This window comes from Hemitrygon akajei, chromosome 16 (genome assembly GCF_048418815.1).
Source record: "Hemitrygon akajei chromosome 16, sHemAka1.3, whole genome shotgun sequence".
NCBI classification, from domain to species: Eukaryota; Metazoa; Chordata; class Chondrichthyes; order Myliobatiformes; family Dasyatidae; genus Hemitrygon; species Hemitrygon akajei.
The window spans coordinates 15,927,884-15,946,960 of NC_133139.1; the positions used below are offsets into that span (position 1 = coordinate 15,927,884).

The following is a 19,077-nucleotide window of genomic DNA, read 5'->3' on the forward strand; positions in this document are numbered from 1 at the left end:
TACGTACGGTTGTGTGTATGTGTGCACGTGTTCATACTTGTGTCGATGTTCTTTAAGTTTGTGTGTACAAACGCACTGGCGGGTATGTGTGCAAACATAAACTGCAAGCATTTAATTGCACATTCCGAAGCAAAAAGGATCTGAGATTTCGTTTGCAGTCGGTTCTTAACCAAATGTTGTTAACTCATCAGTGGAATTATCTTTCCATTCATTGTGCATTTGTAAACTGGTATGATGCACGTGGTAAAAATATATGAAAGATTGAGGTTTTTTTTTGCCGTGATCGACTTCCGATTCTTCTAACATAAAGCAAAAACTTATAACCTTCCATTGCTCTTTCCCCCCTCCCAAGAAAGTTCATTTCAGACCATGTTACTTTTCTACACGGCCTGTTTGAGTCTGTATGTCAAATGTTCGTTGGCAAGGCGATGAGCAATCAGTGGGTCGATAAGAATTTGTTGGGAGTGGGAAGAAATTGCCGGCGTTTCGAGTTAAAATCTTGCATCAAGAAGGTTTTTGTAAAATTATAGTTGTTAAGAGCGGTAAAGGAGTTTTGAAAACTTGTTTGTTGGCTTGCGATTGGATGACTTATTTCTGTCGCTAAATACCATTATGTTACAGTCAATGCATTGCTCTTTGCGCAAGTCTGGTCCTACAACGGTAATATTGGACATTATTCCGTCACAGTTGGGCGTGATAAACTCTGTCAAGTTGTGTAAATGACGTAAGGCAGGCAAACTGAATCGCATTGTTCAGTTGAGTGAAGAAATGCGTCAAAGCAGCAGAAGTACACGTGGGGCGGAAGATTAAGAGATTCAAAAACCGGTTTAATAGCTGAAAGTTGTTTTTATTTATGTTGTTAAGATCCGAAACTCTGGAAGGAGCTGCGAAATGTGACAATGGCTTTGTAGAAATTTGAAAGTCCAATGTAAAGCCCTTCATTGCAGAGTAAGAAAGATGATTAATCTCATATTCATTTAATTTAAAATTTGATAAACGATGGCGTAGAGTGTGGCGCTGAGGTTCAAATTTCCGATTTGGGTGCTTTTGTGTGGAGTTTGTATGTTCTGCCTGTGACTTACCTCTGGGTGTTCTGGTTTCCAATCGTATCCGAAAGACATACGTTTTTTCAGGTTACAAGACCATTATAAATTATACCTATTTATACTGTATAGGTAAGCGGCAGATTCTGTGGGGAGTTGATCAGAATATCGGTAGAGTAAATTGGTGGTTGATGGTTGCTGCTACTCTGTAGTCTTGAAGGGTTTGTTTCCGTGTTGTATCTCTGTGACTCAATGAATTCTATAATCACAATTTATATTGGGGACCAGTCATAATTTCCCACCAATATTCTAATAGCAACCTTGCCTCCTTGCATCCATGTCTAGTTGTTAATGGGTGAAAAGCACAACGTGCATTGTTTTGTTGTACATCTGTTCATTTTCATTTTGAGTTTTCTGGAGTAATTCTTCAGTAATAGCAAAATATACGAAAAGTATGCACATTTGAGTGCACATCTGTGCTGAAATATAAGAAAGCTGAGGGAGATATAATAAAATGAATGTCTTAATTAGCTGACAACCTGGACTAGATGATGCAATGGAATCCCATTCCAATCAAAATATAAACTGGAAGAAATCTGCCGTGCTGGAAATTCAAGCAACACACACAAAATGCTGGTGGAACGCAGCAGGCCAAGCAGCATCTATACGAAGAAGCACTGTTGACGTTTCACACCGAAACCATTCGTCAGGAAGATCCAATCAAAATATACTTTTGTTTGAGGTGACACTAGTAAGTTATAAATCTACATTTATTGAATAAACCTTAGAAGATAGTTGGACCTTCTTGAACTATTACAGTAGCTTGTGGTATAGATTCTGACCAGCAGCAATAAGAAATAGGCATGGATGCCCTTTACGTTATGGTTAATTTTGTATATTTTCTTTTCTATAGTAATTGTAGAATTAGAGTTTTAAAATGTTCGAATTCAAACATTGTTATAGAACTTCAGACTTATTGAACTAGTTCTTTTATTCATTCATCTGGTGTACAGTAGTTGTTAATGTCCTTGAAGATGTTGGTGAGTGTCAAGTTAATGTGAAGATATAGATTTTGCCCCAGTAGTAATGAATGAACTGTTGTATTTTTCTAAAACTTGATGGTATGTGATTTGGAGTGAAACTGGCAATTGAGGATCAGCCATAATGAAATGGCAGAGAAGACTCGATGGGCCAGATGGCTTAATTCTGCTCCTATATCTTGTGTTGTTATGGTGTTTTTTTGTTAGGAGGTAGATATTACAGATTTGGAAGGCATTGGCAAAATTACCTTGACAAATAATTGCACTGTATCTTGTAGATAGGGTGCCCCTATTTGTGCAGCTAGTAGTGGAGTTGCAGCTTGAAGGAGGTTGGTAGAATGTGGTGGGAGTTGTTCAAAATGTGGTGTGAATAAAAGAAAATGGGATTAGCGGAGTGTTTGTGTAAATGAGTTGATGGAGGTTGTCGTTTAATGGGTTGACGGTGGGATGGTGTAAATGGGCTGACGGTGGGATGGTGTAAATGGGCTGACGGTGGGATGGTGTAAATGGGCTGACGGTGGGATGATGTAAGAGGGTTGACGGTGGGATGGTGTAAATGGACTGACGATGGGATGGTGTAAATGGGCTGACGGTGGGATGGTGTAAATGGGTTGACGGTGGGATGGTGTAAATGGGTTGACGGTGGGATGGTGTAAATGGGCTGACGGTGGGATGGTGTAAATGGGCTGACGGTGGGATGGTGTAAATGGGCTGACGGTGGGATGATGTAAGAGGGTTGACGGTGGGATGGTGTAAATGGACTGACGATGGGATGGTGTAAATGGGCTGACGGTGGGATGGTGTAAATGGGTTGACGGTGGGATGGTGTAAATGGGTTGACGGTGGGATGGTGTAAATGGGCTGACGGTGGGATGGTGTAAATGGGCTGACGGTGGGATGGTGTAAATGGGTTGACAGTGGGATGGTGTAAATGGGCTGACAGTGGGATGGTGTAAATGGGTTGACGGGATGGTGTAAATGGACTGACGGTGGGATGGTGTAAATGGGCTGACGGTGGGATGGTGTAAATGGTTTGACGGTGAGATGGTGTAAGAGGGTTGACAGTGGGATGGTGTAAATGGGTTGACGGTGATTCATGTAAATGGGTTGATTATGGTTGGTGCAGACTCTGGGCTGAAGGACCTGTTTACATTATTTATGACTCCATGGTGTACACTGTAGTCTCAGTACACCATTGGATGATTGAATATTTTTAATAGATGTAAATAAGCTCATGTTATTGGGGCTGTACTGTTACAGATTAGCTTTATTTGTCACATGTATGTGAAAACATACATTGAAATGCATTGTTTGCATAAATGACCAATAGAGTCCCAGAAGGTGCTGGTGGAATCCACAAGTGTCGACGTGGTTCAGGAGCCAACCTAACATGCCCACAGCTTACTGACCCTTAATATCTGGACGTATTTGGAATGTGTGAGGGAACTGGAGCACTCAGAAGAAACCCACGCAGTCACAGAGAGAGCATAGAAGCTCCTCACAGACCGTGCTGGGAATTGAACCCTTATTGCGATTGTTGGCACTGTAAAGCATTATGCTATCCACTGTGCTACTGACTGCACCCCTTCCCACATACACATTTGTACAAATGAAGTATATTCTATCACTTCTAATGTATGCCTTCTGATTGATGCAACTTCGGGGAATTTAGAAACAAGTTATTTGCTGTGTAATGCTCAACTTCTATCGGTTCTTGAAGGGATTGTGTCCATTGTCTATTTAGTAGTGTTTCTGGTCAATGGAGATGTATTTTGTATGGATAGTGGAAGATGGTAGCATGTTATTTTATTTAGATCCAAGCTGTGTAATATTAACACATCTGGTCACATTATTTTGTAGGTAATAAAACAATTATTGGGTAGAAGTAACTCGGTGAATATTTCATCCTCAATGAAGGTGGAAACTAGTATATGAATATTGAGGAAAAAGTTAAAGCATTTGCAACCATTTTCATCCAGAACAGCTAACTAGATCCATTTTGGCATCCTCCAGAAGAATTGATTCAGAAGTTATCTGCTAATAGCACCTGATCCAGTCAAGACTATGGGACCAAACAACATCTCAGTTGTAGTTCTGAAGAATGCTCCAGAACTAGCTGCACTGCTGGTCAAGATGTTCCAGTACAATTATGAAAATTACATATATCTAACAATGTAGAAAATTTACCCAGTTATCTCCTGTTCATCAAAGCAGGAATATCCAGCTTTCTGGTGCTCTTATAGACTGATACATCAGGAAAAATTGGATTACTGCAAAAGACATTGAAGTTTTTATGATTTTGTGCTTGGGTATTTTCCCCTTTAGTTCCTCTCATTCCTTACCATTGCTAGATGAATATTGCCTTTCTCGATTTGCTTAGCTACATCAGCAGTGATACTATGTTGGCTGTTTTGCTCATAGACATTGAGGTGCCCTGCATAGGGTAGATACTGTGTCGTTGTTCACTTAAGTACTTCTTCCAGGTGGTCCCCAATGAGTATGAGTATTGATTCATTATCTGAGGTATGTGGTGGAATCAACAGGAAACTTTGTTACTCAGAATCGGATTCGGGTTTAACATCACCGGCATATGTTGTGAAATTGGTTAAATTTGCGGCAGCAGTACAGTGTATTACATAATACTGGAGGAAATAGCATGAATTACTATATATAATGTGTTATTGTGTATTTATATTTAAATAAGTAGTGACAAAATAGAAATAAAAAAGTAGTGAGGTAATGTTCATGGGTTCAATGACCATTCAGAAATCGATGGCAGAAAGGAAGACTCTGCTCCTGAATCATTGAGTGTGTGCCTTCAGACTTCTGTACCTCCTTCCTGATGGTAGCATGACCTGGGGACCCTTAATGATGGATGCTGCTTTATTGAGGTATCAATCCTAGAAGATATCCTGGATACTATGGAAACTAGTGCCCATGATGGTGCTGACTAAGTTTACAACTCTCTGCAGCTTATTTTGATCCTGTGCAGTAGCCCCTCTCCATACTAGATGGTGATGAAGGCAGTTAAAATGCTCTCCATGGTACATCTGTAGAAATTTGTAAGTTGGTGATATACCAAATCTCAAACTCCTAATTACATATAGCCACTATTGTGTCTTTGCAACTGCATCGATATTTTGAGTCCAGGATAGATCCTGAGAGATAATTATACCTAGGAACGTGAAATTGCTCACTCTTTCCACTTCTGATCCCTCCATGTGGACTGGTATGTGTTCCCTCATCTTACCCTTTCTGAAGTCCACATTCAGTTCTTTGATGGTAGTGGCATTGAGTGATTAATATGAAGTGATGTGGGCACCCTGGTCCACTCTTCCAAACTGCACCATTGTGTTACTACCTCTTCTATCATAATGGAGCATTGATGCAAAAAATGTAGGCAGCTAGTCACCTCATGCTTGTGAGAGAAATCTTTTGGTGAAGTGTAAGATCTATTTAGTGCATGGTTTAGAGCCGTGCAGCACATTTTCTCTAATGGGCTGAATGATGCTGATGGCTAATGGGCAGTTTTGAAGTGAATTGCCAGTATGTGCCAGTGGGCATGTCTGCATGTCCCTTAATTAGATTTCACCACACTATAGCACAGATAAATGGAATTGGTGTGAATGTAAGTAAATGTTTTACTATTTATATTTTTATGCCTTTCCTTGTGTATAAATTATTTGAGATTTAACATTTTTAATTCCTTTGGATAGATTGCTTCAACTATTTATGGGAATCTCTGACCAAGATGACAGAAGGGCATCTGCAGGGGATCTGTTTGCACTGCCCCAGGCCTAGTTGTCGCTTACAACTAGTCCACCTTGAACAATCATTGCAGTGTGGCTGGAAAATGGGCACCCTGTTGGGAGGTGAGCATAACATACTGATTGGATCCTGCATCTTCCAGCCCAATACCTCACTATAGCATTTTGATAAAACTAATTTTCATGAGGCATTTATGTCAGTCACATTGTGGTGGGTCTGTGGTCACTGGCGAAGTCAGATAAGGACAGCAGATTTTCATCCTTGGAATTTTTTTTTAATTGCAGTCATCACTTTTATTGATGCTATCTTTTTATTCCAGGTTGCTTAATTAAGTGAATTTAAATTCCCCAGCTCCCGTGGTGGAGTTTGAGCTCGTAACTCCAGATCTTTCATTCAAGTCTCTGGCATACTAATTCGGCAACTCAATCACTACTAAAGTGTGCACAATCTTTTGATACATTATGTGATGAGGTATTGTTCAAATGAATGACTTTTATTCTTTTTTTAAAAAATTGCTAATGTGTATATTGAAACCACACATTAAAAGTAGAATTGGAATAACACTTCAATTATTTTATTTTATTTAGAGATATAGCACGGAGCAGGTCCTTTCAGCCCTTCGCTGCACACCACCCAGTAGCCCACGTATTTAACACTAACCTAATCACAGGACAATATACAATAACCAATTAACCTACTAACCATTATGGCTTTGGACTGTTAGAGGAAACCGGAGGACTCAGAGAAAATCCATGGGGAGGATTCCTTACAGACTCCTTACAGATGATATTGGAATTGAACTCCGAACTCCGATGCTCCAAGTTGTAATAGTCTCGCGCCAACCACTGCACTACCATGGTGCCCAATTATGTTCTATTAAAACAGTTTATTTTATAACTTTGAAGAAATAATTAAAGGTTATAATGTGTATGTACTTTGTTTATCTTGAACAAAGTGATAAAGTCTGCGTAACAGATCCTTACTTCACAGGAGAGTATTAAGCTGGGGACAGTTTTCAATATCTACAGAGTTGCCCCTTAATGAAGGCAGATATTGGTGATAAAATCCATCATCTTTACTGTTAGCAGTGCTTTGGTTAAATTTCGAAGCATATTTAAAAATAGAATTCTCAGACTTGGCTGAGAACTTACAGAATAGGCTAGACAGCAGTGATCCATACCTGCCTTTGTGTTCTGAGACTTGGATTATCTACAGCAGGATCAGAAGGCACTGCAAAAATCTTACTAACGCTGTTTCTGTAAAATACTGTAAATTTACTGGAGCGATAAGTGAACCAAAGGAAGTGACTCCTTATAGATCAAAGACACGAGCATTCTGTGTGTGGCCTCTCGGTCGTGGTCAACCATAGGTACTGTGCCTCTGGTAGTCACTGGTTGGAGTGGCCTCTCCAGGGTGCAAGCATTGAGACCCTGATTACTCTCATTTGGCTGAGTGGGGCAGACCACCTCACCCTCATGCCTGACACCAGGCTCCTGAAACAGAAACTCTACTCAAAGTCTGTTGTGCAAGGAGGTTACTAGCCAGTGTCAGATCCATGTAATTTTTGATGCCTGTGTTTTATTAGGAGTTCAGGAATGAGCAAAGAACTTGGATTCATTGATTCTTTATGATCGTTTATTTTCCAGTTTAAATAAAGTTAAAAGGCTTTTGAAACAAAGTGAACAGCTGAGAAGCAAAGTATAGATTCAATGAAAAGAAGACGAAGATGGCACATTTGAAAAAAATCTACCACCTTTTTACTCAAGATAACAGAAATTCTTCAGATAGAAATAATTCAGTTAATATGCTACACAATTAAAACAATTATAACATGAGTATAATGTGCTAATACTTAGCCAATTAAAAATTAAATGGTATTGTAACCGCTATACCACCTTCTGCTAGTAAGGTGGGGACAAACCACCATATTGTAAAAAATGCATGAGTTTGTTAAAGATACAAATTGTTAAAATTATGAATTATGTCAGTAAAAAGGAAATTTTGATTAAAACTACAGTTTTAGTCTTGCATTAAATCAACTAATATCTTATAAATAGTATTTACAACAACAACTGATTCCAACACAAGGCAGAATTACAAGCTCAAAAGTTTGCTTGATGTACATCTAGAGTGACTCTTGGTATCTTCTCTCCCATAACCACTCTAAGATGAAACTGATAGATAGATAGATAGATAGATAGATAGATAGATAGATACTTTATTCATCCCCATGGGGAAATTCAACTTTTTTTCCAATGTCCCATACACTTGTTGTAGCAAAACTAATTACATACAATACTTAACTCAGTAAAAAATATGATATGCATCTAAATCACTATCTCAAAAAGCATTAATAATAGCTTTAATAATAACTGTTAAAGTTCCTTTCCAATCTTACTTGATTTGTGTATCTTCAAACTTTTAAGTTCTGACTAAGTAGTTCTGTTGATTCCACATTGCCCTAGGGTACATTGCAAATGCGAAATGAAGCCACTTCAGAGCCTTTTTGTATAATGCAAACCCTGAGTTCAGTGCAGTTGATTTCCATAATTTTTAAAAAACATTCAGATTTACAGTCTGTGCTACAGTTGTGTCTTTGTTACTGTACAGGGAGAGGCTTGATGTCAAAAATGAGCCACAGATATGACGTATGAAATGCCTCACTTTGCAATACCACTTCAAAAAATACTAAAGTAGTTTTCCATTGGGCTTCTTTGATTTAAGATTATCCATTGTTAATGTTGCTTTCAATATCTTTTGTCCATGCTACAGATAGAATTGCTGATATACAGTATGTTCTGTAAGTGGCATGAAGTGGGGTGAAAATGGTTTCAAGCAGTTGAAATGTGGAGCTTGAATTCTGAATAGTAGCTCGTAGTGAGTTATAAGTTGATGCATGGTGTAACCAAGTTACCAAACATTATTCTATTTTCATGGATTCACACAATCATTTTGTTGACATACATGTAAGGAGGAGTTGATATCTAAATTATGCATTTACATAGTGTCTTTAATTCAGTATAACCTCTTAAGGGCCTTCATAAGATCGTTTTCAAACAATATTTAATAGGCTGTTGAAGGTGATCTATTGATATTTGGTCAAAGTAATAAATATTGAAGATTATCAAGAGTCTAGTCTGTTGGAGGGGTTTAAGAACCTGGGGTCCAGATGGTTGGAAGCCTTCCTGCCAGTAATATATGAGAGGTGTGAATCAGAAGGTGGTAGGACTGGAAGAAGTTGGGGAGCTGAAATGGAGAGGAATTAGGGTCATGAATAAATTTAACAATAGGAAATATAATTTAAAAATATAGTGGATTCTAGTTAATTGGGACACATTGAGACCAGTTCATTTTGGCCCAATTAAGCGGCTGCCACAATTAGCCAAAATTTCATGGGAATAGTTAAAAAGGGATAAAAAGATAAACTACAGTTTAACTGAGTAACAATATATATACAGTGCTTATAAACAGTATTCAACCCCCCCACCCACCCGGAACTTTTCATGTTTTATTGTTTTACAACATTGAATCACAGTGGATTTATTATGGCTTTTATGACACTGATCAACAGAAAAGACTCTTTTCATGTCAGAGTGAAAACAAATTCCTAGAAATTGGTCTAAATTAATTACAAATATAAAACACAATAATTGATTGCATAAAGTATTCACCCCCTTCAAGTCAATATTTAGTAGATGGACTTTTGGCAATAATTACAGTCTAGGGTCGGTGTGGATTGGTCTTTATCAGCCTTGCACATATGGACACTAACTTTTCCCCATTTTTCTTTACAAAACTGCTCAAGCTCTGTCAGATTGCATGGGGATCATGAGTGCACAGCCTTTTTCAAATCCAGCCACAAATTCTCATTTGGATTGAGGTCTGGACTCTGACTTGGCCACTCCACAACTTTAACTTTGTTGTTTTTGCGCCATTCCTGTGTAGCTTTGGCTTTATGCTTGGGTCATTGTCTAGCTGGAAAACAAATCTCCAAAGTTGCAGTTCTCTTGCAGACTGCATCAGGTTTTCCTCCAGGATTTCCCTGTATTTTGCTGCATTCATTTTACACTCTACCTTCACAAGTCTTCCAGGGCCTGCTGCAGTGAAGCATTACCGCAGCATGATGCAGCTACCAGTATGCTTCATGGTAGGGATAATGTATTTTTGATGATGTGTGATGTGTGGTGTTGGCTTGAGCGAAACATAGCGTTTAGTCTGATGGCCAGAAAAGCCCAATTTTGGTTTCATCAGACCATTGAACTGTCTTCGAGCTGACTTCAAAGTCTCCCACATGCCTTCTGGCAAACTAGCTGAGATGTCATTTGAGTATTTTTCAACAGTGGCTTTATCTTTGTCACTCTCCCATGAAGCTGTGACTGGTGAAGCACCCGGGCACCGTTGTATGCACAGTCTGTCCCAACTCAGCCGCTGAGGCTTGTAATTCCTCCAGAGTTGTCATAGATCTCTTGTTGGCCTCCATCACTTGTCCCCCTTCTTGCACGGTCACTCAGTTTTTGAGGATGACCTGCTGTAGGCAGATTTACAGCTGTGCTATGTTCTTTCCATTTCTTGGTGATTGACTTAATTGTACTCCAAGGGATATTCAGTGACTTGGAAATTTTCTTGTATCCATCTCCTAACTTGTGCTTTTGATTAACCTTTCAACAGAGTTGCTTGGAGTGTTCTTTTGTCTTCGTGATGTATGATTCAGCAGCAGTTGGACCTTCCAGTTACAGGTGTATTTTTACTACAATCAATTGAAACACCTTGACTGCACACTCCACCTAACCAGTTATGTGACTTCTAAAACCAATTGGCTGCACGGTTGATGATTTGGTATGTCATGTTAAAGGGAGTGAATACTTAAGCGATCAATTATTTTGTGTTTTATATTTGTAATTAATTTATCTCACTTTGTAGAGATCTGTCTTCACTTTGACACGGAAGAATCTTTTTCAGTTGATCAGTGTCAACAAAAAGGCAGATTAAATCCACTGATTCAATGCTGTAAAACAATAAAACATGAAAACTTCTGGGGAGGTGTTTAATACTTTTATAGGCACTGTATTTAAATGAAATATAGAACAAATTCAAACAGTATTAAAACTACTACAGTACTCTAAAACTGTGTAATAGTTCTGAATAGTTATCGATGGAGGAATTCATCCAGTGTACACTTCTTATTCTTTGATTATCTGTAAATGAACAAAATCAGCACAGACACCTGTTGCAGATAATGAACTGTGTTCATACAGTGCTTTTGACGATTGCATCTTCTAAATCTTCATTTTCATTGTAATATTCAAGATAATTGTTGAGTCCTTCAAATTCTTTGTAGTTCCTAACTGGTTGAAGTAGTGAAATCGTGTAATTTTCACTTGCTAACCATCTCTGGCATCTCCAAGCCTGAATGCTTTACACTGCAGTGAGCAAAACAGTTCTGAATTGTCTCTTTGCTTTTTTCTCATCGACTGTCAGTGACAAAAATCACTGATTTTTGAACACAAGCGGATGCAACTGACACTATTTTAAAAACTTTGCTCTAAGCATGTTGTAGTGCCCAAAGTCCATATTCAAGTGCATGTGATAGATGCTAGTTGTAAACTGTGTAGCAAAGGTCTCCTGGTCCAATTAAGCAGCATAGTATTCCAAATAAATGAAGGGAATCCCAGCTATTTTCTTGATTAGTTTTTTTTTTCTTTTAATATTTCACAGTTTGGTGTTACCTATGTTAAGAGCGACAGATGTTTGGATAACCAAAAAAGCATTTTAATAGTCAAGTTGAGTGATTACAGAAGATGTTGGTATCATAAGAGCTAACTGAGATGTGTTTCATTAGTGATTTATGTAGATGATGGTCTTGCTAGCTTATCACTGGTCAGATACAACATTAAATTTATGACAGTGTACTTCATCCTCCGACTATTTGCTAACAGATAAGGATGGAATTGGTGACTACAGAATTTTCCCAATGCATTGACTTGCTTTAACAATAGCATTTTGGAGGAAGCATTTCACAAGAAATTTTTAAATTAAAAAAAAAGCCGCAGATGCTGGAAATCTAAAATAGAAACTGCTGCAAATATTCAGGAGGTCAGACTGTATCTGTGGAAGACAAACAGTTGATATTTAGGCTGTTTGATCCTTCACCCCAACCCTGACCCTTCATCCTAATCCTAACCTTCCATCAGAACATGAAAAGCTTTCAACTGTTAAACTGTTTATTTTCCTACAAATGTAGTCTGACGTAAGTATTTATATCATTTTTGCTTTCATTGAATTAAATTGACTTTATTTCTTACATTCTTCACATACATGAGGAGTAGAAATCTTTGCGTTACGTCTCCGTCCAAACGTGCATTTTAATCTGACAAGCAGTCTGACAATTCACAGAGATTGAAGGAGATGATAGGTCATGGTCAGTGAGAAAATGCATTGGAAGTGATTTGTTACCTGAACCATGTGCTAATTGTCACAGGGTTAATAAGATCATTAAATGTATGGCTCAAAGATTGGTGCAGGAGAAGTAGATTTGAATTTGTGGAACATTAGCACTGATGTTGGTGAAGGATGGAACTGTTCTGATGAATTGGGCTCCACCTGTCCCATTCTGAGACCAGGGTCCTGGGAAATTACATAACTAAAGCTGTGGACAGGACTTTAAACTAGTAGGGGGTGGGTGTGTGGGTTCAACCGCTCAGAAAAATATGGATAATATGAATGGGAAGAAGGATGCAAGGGAGGTTATTGAAGTACTGAATAAAACAAAAAAATTAGAAAGGGATAAGAATTTAACTTCAGGCAATATGGAGGCAAAATTGAAAAGAAAGGTGATGAATATAGAGCTGAAAGGTGTTATATTTTAATACACACAGTATATGAAAAATGATAGATGTAGCACTGTCAAAATTGGCAGGTATGATGTTGTGGGCACCATAGAGTTGTGGTTGAAAGAAGATTACAGCTGGAGCTTAACATCCAAGGATACACATCACATCGAATGGACAGGCAGGTGGGCATCGGGGTGGAGTAGCTTGATTAAGTAAAACATTAAATCAAATCCTTAGAAAGAAGTGACATAGCATTAAAAGATGTAGAACCCTTGTGGGTACAGTTAAGAAACTGAAAGGGTGAGAAGACTCTGGGAAGTATCTAAAGGCCTCCGCATAGTTGCCACGATGTGGGGTACAAATTATAACAGCTAAGTTTAGGGATGATACAAACTTAATTGGAGAAGGTGGTAGTGTTGAGGAAGCAAGTAGTCTGCAGAAGAACTTGGAGAGAAGAGAATGGGCAAAGTGGCAGATGGAATACATTGTCAGGAGTGTATAGTCATGTACCTTGGTGGAAGGACTAAAGGTTTAGACTATTTTCTAGGACCAAAGGACACAGCCTCAGAATAGAAGGAGATCACTTTACAACAGAGAAGAAGAGGAATTACTTTAGCCAGAGGGTGATGAATATGGAATTCATTGGTGCAGACGGCCATGGAGGCAAAGTCATTGGATATATTTAAAGCGGAAGTTGCTACGTTCGGGTTCAGAATCAGAATCCCATTTAATATCACAGGGAAATGTCATGAAATTTGTTGTTTTGCGCAGCAGTACATTGTAATACATAATAGAAAAAATCTATAAATTTCAATAAGAAATATACAGTACAGTGCTAAAGTCTTAGGCACATGTAAAAAATTCTGAAAAGCAAAGAAGCTTTCAAAAATAATGAAATGAAAAAATTCTGAATATCAAATACTATAAAGAGCAGTAAACAGTAAAAAAAAATCTAAATCAAATCAATATTTGGTGTGATCACATTTTGCCTTTAAAACTGCATCAGTTATCTTAGGTACACTATCGTGCAGTTTTATAAGAAAACTGGCTGATAGGCTGTTCCAAGCATCTTGGAGAACCTGCCACAGTTCTTCTTCAGACTTTGGCTGTCTTGCTTGCTTCTGTCTCTCCAGGTAATCCCAGACTGCCTCAATAATGTTGAGAGCAGGGCTGTGTGGAGGCCATACCATCTGTTGCAAAACTTTTTGTTCTTTTCACTGAAGATAATCCTTTATGACCTTGGCCGTGTGTTTGGTGTCATTGTCTTGCTGCAAAATTAAGTTGGGACCAATCAAATGCCTCCCTAATGGTATCGCAGGATGGATGAGAACTTGCTTTTACTTCTCAGCATTGAGGATTCCATTAATTCTGACCGTACCACCAACTCCACTTGCAGCCTCAACTTGCAGGGAACCTCTGCTGTGCTTTACTGTTGGCTGCAGCGACTTATCCATGTCGTACTCTCCAGCTCTTCTACAGACAAGCTGCTTCCTGTTTAAGCCCAGAATTTCAAATTTTGACTCATCAGTCTAGAGCACTTGTTGCCATTGTTCAGCACCCTAGTCCTTGTATTTTTGTGCATAGGTGAGTCTCTTGGCTTTGTTTCTGCTTTGGAGAAAAGGCTGTTTGGTTGAAACTTTGCCGTGAAGATCATTTCTGACAAGACTTCTCTAGACTGTAGAGGGGTGTACCTGGGTTCCAGTGGTTTCTGTAAGTTCAGAGCTTCTAGCAGTACAGCACTACTTCCAATTTAGAAAGGTTGTCAGTTTGATGTATCTCTCATATGCTACACTCAGTGTCCATAACTGACCACTGTTTTTAGTCCTCAACCTTGCTTGTTTCTTTGTGCTTCTTCAGAAGAGCTTGGACAGCACATCTTGAAACTCCTGTCTGCTGTGAAATTTCTGCTTGGCAGAGACCTTGTTGATGCAGGATGACCACTTGGGTCTTGTTGCTATGGTCACTCTTCACATGGTGTAAGAATTGATGATCTGAAGGTTAAACTGTCACATTGGTCACACCCTCACCTTGTTTGGTTGTCCTTCATACAGTTTGATTCCTTATACACCCATTTCTGTTTCAGTTAATCAGTTTAGCTTATTCAACTTTATTATGTCATTGATCATTAGCATCCTGTTTGTCGCCTGCAACACATCACAGCAGCAACGGAGGAAAGCAGGTGGTGGTTATGGCATCAAGATTTGACTGCCTTTTCTTAACTTTACTCATGAAGCAATTCTCTGTGGCAGGAAATTATGTTAAGAACACCTCTCTTTGCCTTATTGCTTTGCTGCCAGTAAGTTATTATTGATGAACTGGTCCATGACTTGTGATCGTCATGAAGCTAGTGCTGAGGAATTTTGTGGTGAGGTTTCTTGCTGTCCTCAGATTCACTCAGGATGTGTTGCTCTGCCAATTCTCAAAGATCTTTGTTATTAAGGCTCTCACTATGAGAATTCAGTAACTCTTCAACATTGCCATCATTAACATCCTCTAATCCCGTTTCATTGGCTTGTTCAATGATGTTTTGGATGACTGGTTCAGCCTGAAATACTAGGATGTCATTACATGCCTCAGGCCATAGCTTCTTCCACTCTTCATTCATGCAGTTTGAAGTTACTTCATCCCAGGCTGCTCTGATATTGTCTACAGCTTTCATAACGTTGTAGTTTTTCCAAAATTCCCTGATGGATTATTTGTCTTGACTTTTTGTTTCATCTACAAGTTGATTGAATGTGTGACAAAGGTAGTAGGCTTTAAAATTCGATATTACTCCTTTGGTTGGAGTAATGAAGTGGTGCTATGTGAAGGTAAAGTATACTAAGTAAGATTTATGTATTTTTTATTATTATTATTTTAATTTTTTTTCTATGTTATGTATTACATTGAACTGCTGCTGCTAAGTTAACAAATTTCATGTCACATGCTGGTGATAATAAACCTGATTCTGATTCTATAAGAATGCAGGTCTGAAGTGTGTCAAGGTTCTCAGGGCGACTGAGGCATTATCAAACGCCAGCAGTGCTGTAGGTTCAAGGTCATGCTCTTCACAATACCGTTTCACTGCTGGGTACAAATGTGAAACAAACCAATTTTGGAAAACATCAATTGTCACCTAGGCTTTCTTGTTTGATTTCAAAATCACTGGTAGACTTGACCTTAAAACGCCTTTCATTGCTCCTGGTGTTTCAGAGTGATACACATCATAGGCTTTAACTTAAAGTCACCTTTAGCATTGCCTCCTAGCAAGAGTGTTAACCGGTCCTTTGCAGCCTTGAACTCAGATGTATGTTTCTCTTCTTGGGAGATGAAAGTGCGAGGAGGCCTTCTTTACCAAAATAGACCCTTTTCATCCACGTTAAAGACAAGCTCGGGAGGATAATCGTCCTTTTCGATTATGGCCTTCAGTGCTGCAGGAAAATCATGGGCTGCCTTGCTGTCTGCACTAGACACTTCACCACAGATGTGTATGCTGTGGAGGACACTGTGCTGTTTAAATCTATCAAACCAACCTCTGCTGGCTGTGAATGTTTACTGGTGTACTTTCTTGAATATGATTATCAGCTGGCTTATAGGCATGTTTTGTTGTGTTTGGTCATCCATCTATATATTTAGTCTATTTTCCATTTTTTTTCAAGCAAATGGCTCCTTGAACGAGTCACCTTCGTTGATGATAAGTTTGGGGTTGTTGTTGCAGAAGCCTTATTCTTGTTTGCTTTTTTTCTAATTGTTCTGATTGTTGATGTAGCTAATTTCAAAGGGGCACCACCATCAACCTGATGCTCACTAGTTTCCAAATGCTGTATCACTTGCAGTTTCACATCCATGGTAATGCTCTTCCAAGACATCTTGGATGTACTACCCTCACTGGAAGTTGCAGGCCATTTTCTAAACATTGTGGGTGAAAAAAATTGAATATATTGGCGAGGGAGCAAGACGTTTACACACGCTAGGGAGGCAGAGCATAAACTAATGTGATTGGCTGTGAGTGGCTCAGAGTTTCTGTAAAGCGCTGTCATTGGCTTATAGAATGTTAACTGTTTTAAGTGTTTAGAATGACTTTTTGTCATTTTTTAAAAATTTCAATAAAGAATTGAACAACTGCATTGTAACAAATCAGCGCTCTGTGGGTAGTGTTATGCAGGGTCTGAGTTTTTTTTTGAAAAGTTGTTTATTAAAATGTTATTTTCTTTAACAAAATATAAGATATGTCTAATATTTAATATTTTGGAAAATGAATTACCTGAAATCTAAAATCTGCTGTTTTCCACTGACACACTAGTGCAGAAGACAGAAAATAAACATCTAAGCAAAGTTTATATAAAATATCTAGAGCGCTTAAAACTTTTGCACAGTACTGTATATGAAAATTTTGTGATTAATAAGGGTGCCAAAGGTTGCAGGAAGAAGGTATGAAAATGGTGTTGAGAGGGGATAAATCGGCCATGATTGTTCGTGCTCTGATGCCTATATAGGCTTATGACACAAGTTTAAGAATTGTCACCCGGAATAATCCAAATGAAACACCAGCTCCAAAATGGGCATTGAGTCAGCACTTTTACTTAGTTTATGGTACCAATCCAAGGGTAAGACACTGTCTAGTCTTTGGATGTATCTTGGGCAAGTTAGGTTTTTAATTGAATTGTGTTTTCAGCTCTTGCCCATTTATTTCTGTCAAGTACTCACATGTGTTTTGGCTATAAATTCATATTTAATTCCTTCAGTATCTCATTAATTTGCAAATACATGAAAAATAACGGTGGGTTATGGTATTTTAAAGAATGCTAACATTTTCTATTGTGTGCAAAGTTAATTGCTTTTCATTTTGTATTTTCAGGCCTCTGTTGGTAGACAGAGTCCTCGTGTGGTGTTGTATCGAACACAGAATCTATGTTCTTTAGAAAACAGAGTTCAGTCTGGAGGAGGTATAGTAATCAAACTGATATGATAACATACACTTTTGTATCTTAACATTTTCTTCTTTGGCAGTTTAACAGTTTTATTTATACAAGACTTTTTTTGTAATTGATCCCAAAAAATAAGGGATAGGAGCATGAATGGACCTTTGAGCCATCATGACTAAACTTTGACCTCAGTGGCATACCTTTTAATTTTCTTTAGTGTCCAGGAAACCTGTCAAACACTGTTTAGAATGAACAGAATAATTGAGCCTTTTATAATCATCCAGAATTGAGAATTATAAAGGTTTACCATCCTTTAAGTAATGATATTTTCCTCTCATTCTGGTAAACTCAATAGAACACTGTTTTGTCAATTAGCAAAATCACTGGAAATGAGCTAGAGAACACCTGCAGTACTTACTTTATGGCAAGTAGATCCTTGTTTGGATAAGGAGACCAAAAATATGCACAGAACTCCAGGCATAAAAAAAGAACATGACAAAAGGTGGAGCTAGGACATGGTGTGCAGTTTTGTCTGCTGTACTAGAGGGAGGACATGATTGCATTATGGAAGATACAGAGGATATTTCCTAAGTTGTTGACTGGGATGGAATGATTCAGTTTGAGGAGACACTGGTAGTGTGGGATTATTTTGCTTCAAGCAGAGGAGGCTGAGGTAGGACCTAATAAAGCTATATAAAATTATATAAGAAAAAAATAGATAATGGGAATTAGTAATAAATTTTCCCCATGGAGGAGGTGTCTTCAGACCAGAGAACATGGTTTAAGGTAATGAATAAGGTGTATAGAGAGGATCTGAGGAATATCTTTCAATGTACTGCCTGAGAAGGTGCTAGAGATGCGTACTGTGTGAAAACTTATGAAGCATCTGGATGAGCTCTAGATTTAGACTATGCTGGTAAATGGAGTTACTCTAGAAAGATACTTGATAGAATACGTAAATACTGGCCTTCAAAGGCCTATTTCTGTGCTGTATGATGTATGTTCATAAAGTCCTTTGGCAATTGCAATAAGACTTCTTTACTCGTATAATCTGATCTCCAACCCATCTCCCTTAATAAAGGCTGACATACTATTTGTCCCCTGATTGTCCTCCACTGATTTGTGTATGCACCAAAGCCCCTTGGAATATCAAAACTGCACAGTCCACATTATCTTAACAAGTAACCGCTTGTCTGTTACTATGACCAAAATGGATAACCTTGCGTTTTTCTATATTGTATTTCATTTACCATGTGCTTACCCACACATTCAGCTCATCTGAATCCTGTGATGCTACCTTACATTTTCTTTCATACACTGTATCCCACTGGTGATGGTGGCAGAATTATATAGCTGCACAGAATTATATAGCAAAAATAGGTGGTGTAGGTATTAAGATACTTGCCCCATGGAAAGGTGTCTAGGATCAGAGGATATAAGTTTAAGGTGAGGGGTATGAAGTATAGAGGAGATCTGAGGAACAACATAGAAT

At 38.4% G+C, this 19,077-nt stretch overlaps 1 protein-coding gene across 5 annotated transcripts in view; it reads left to right on the forward strand.

Annotated features, from left to right (window-relative positions):
* LOC140739777 (mesoderm induction early response protein 2-like) overlaps positions 1–19,077 on the forward strand; it is an 80,743-nt gene that overhangs the window by 888 nt on the left and 60,778 nt on the right. For 2 of the 5 annotated variants that reach the window (XM_073068287.1, XM_073068286.1), the window contains exons 2-3: positions 5,800–5,955; positions 17,519–17,606. The gene's annotated coding sequence lies outside the window, so the exon portion shown is untranslated. Of the gene's footprint in view, positions 1–869; positions 949–5,799; positions 5,956–10,519; positions 10,688–17,518; positions 17,607–19,077 lie in introns of those variants that run through there. The other 3 variants (XM_073068289.1, XM_073068288.1, XM_073068290.1) reach the window with 3 other exon arrangements.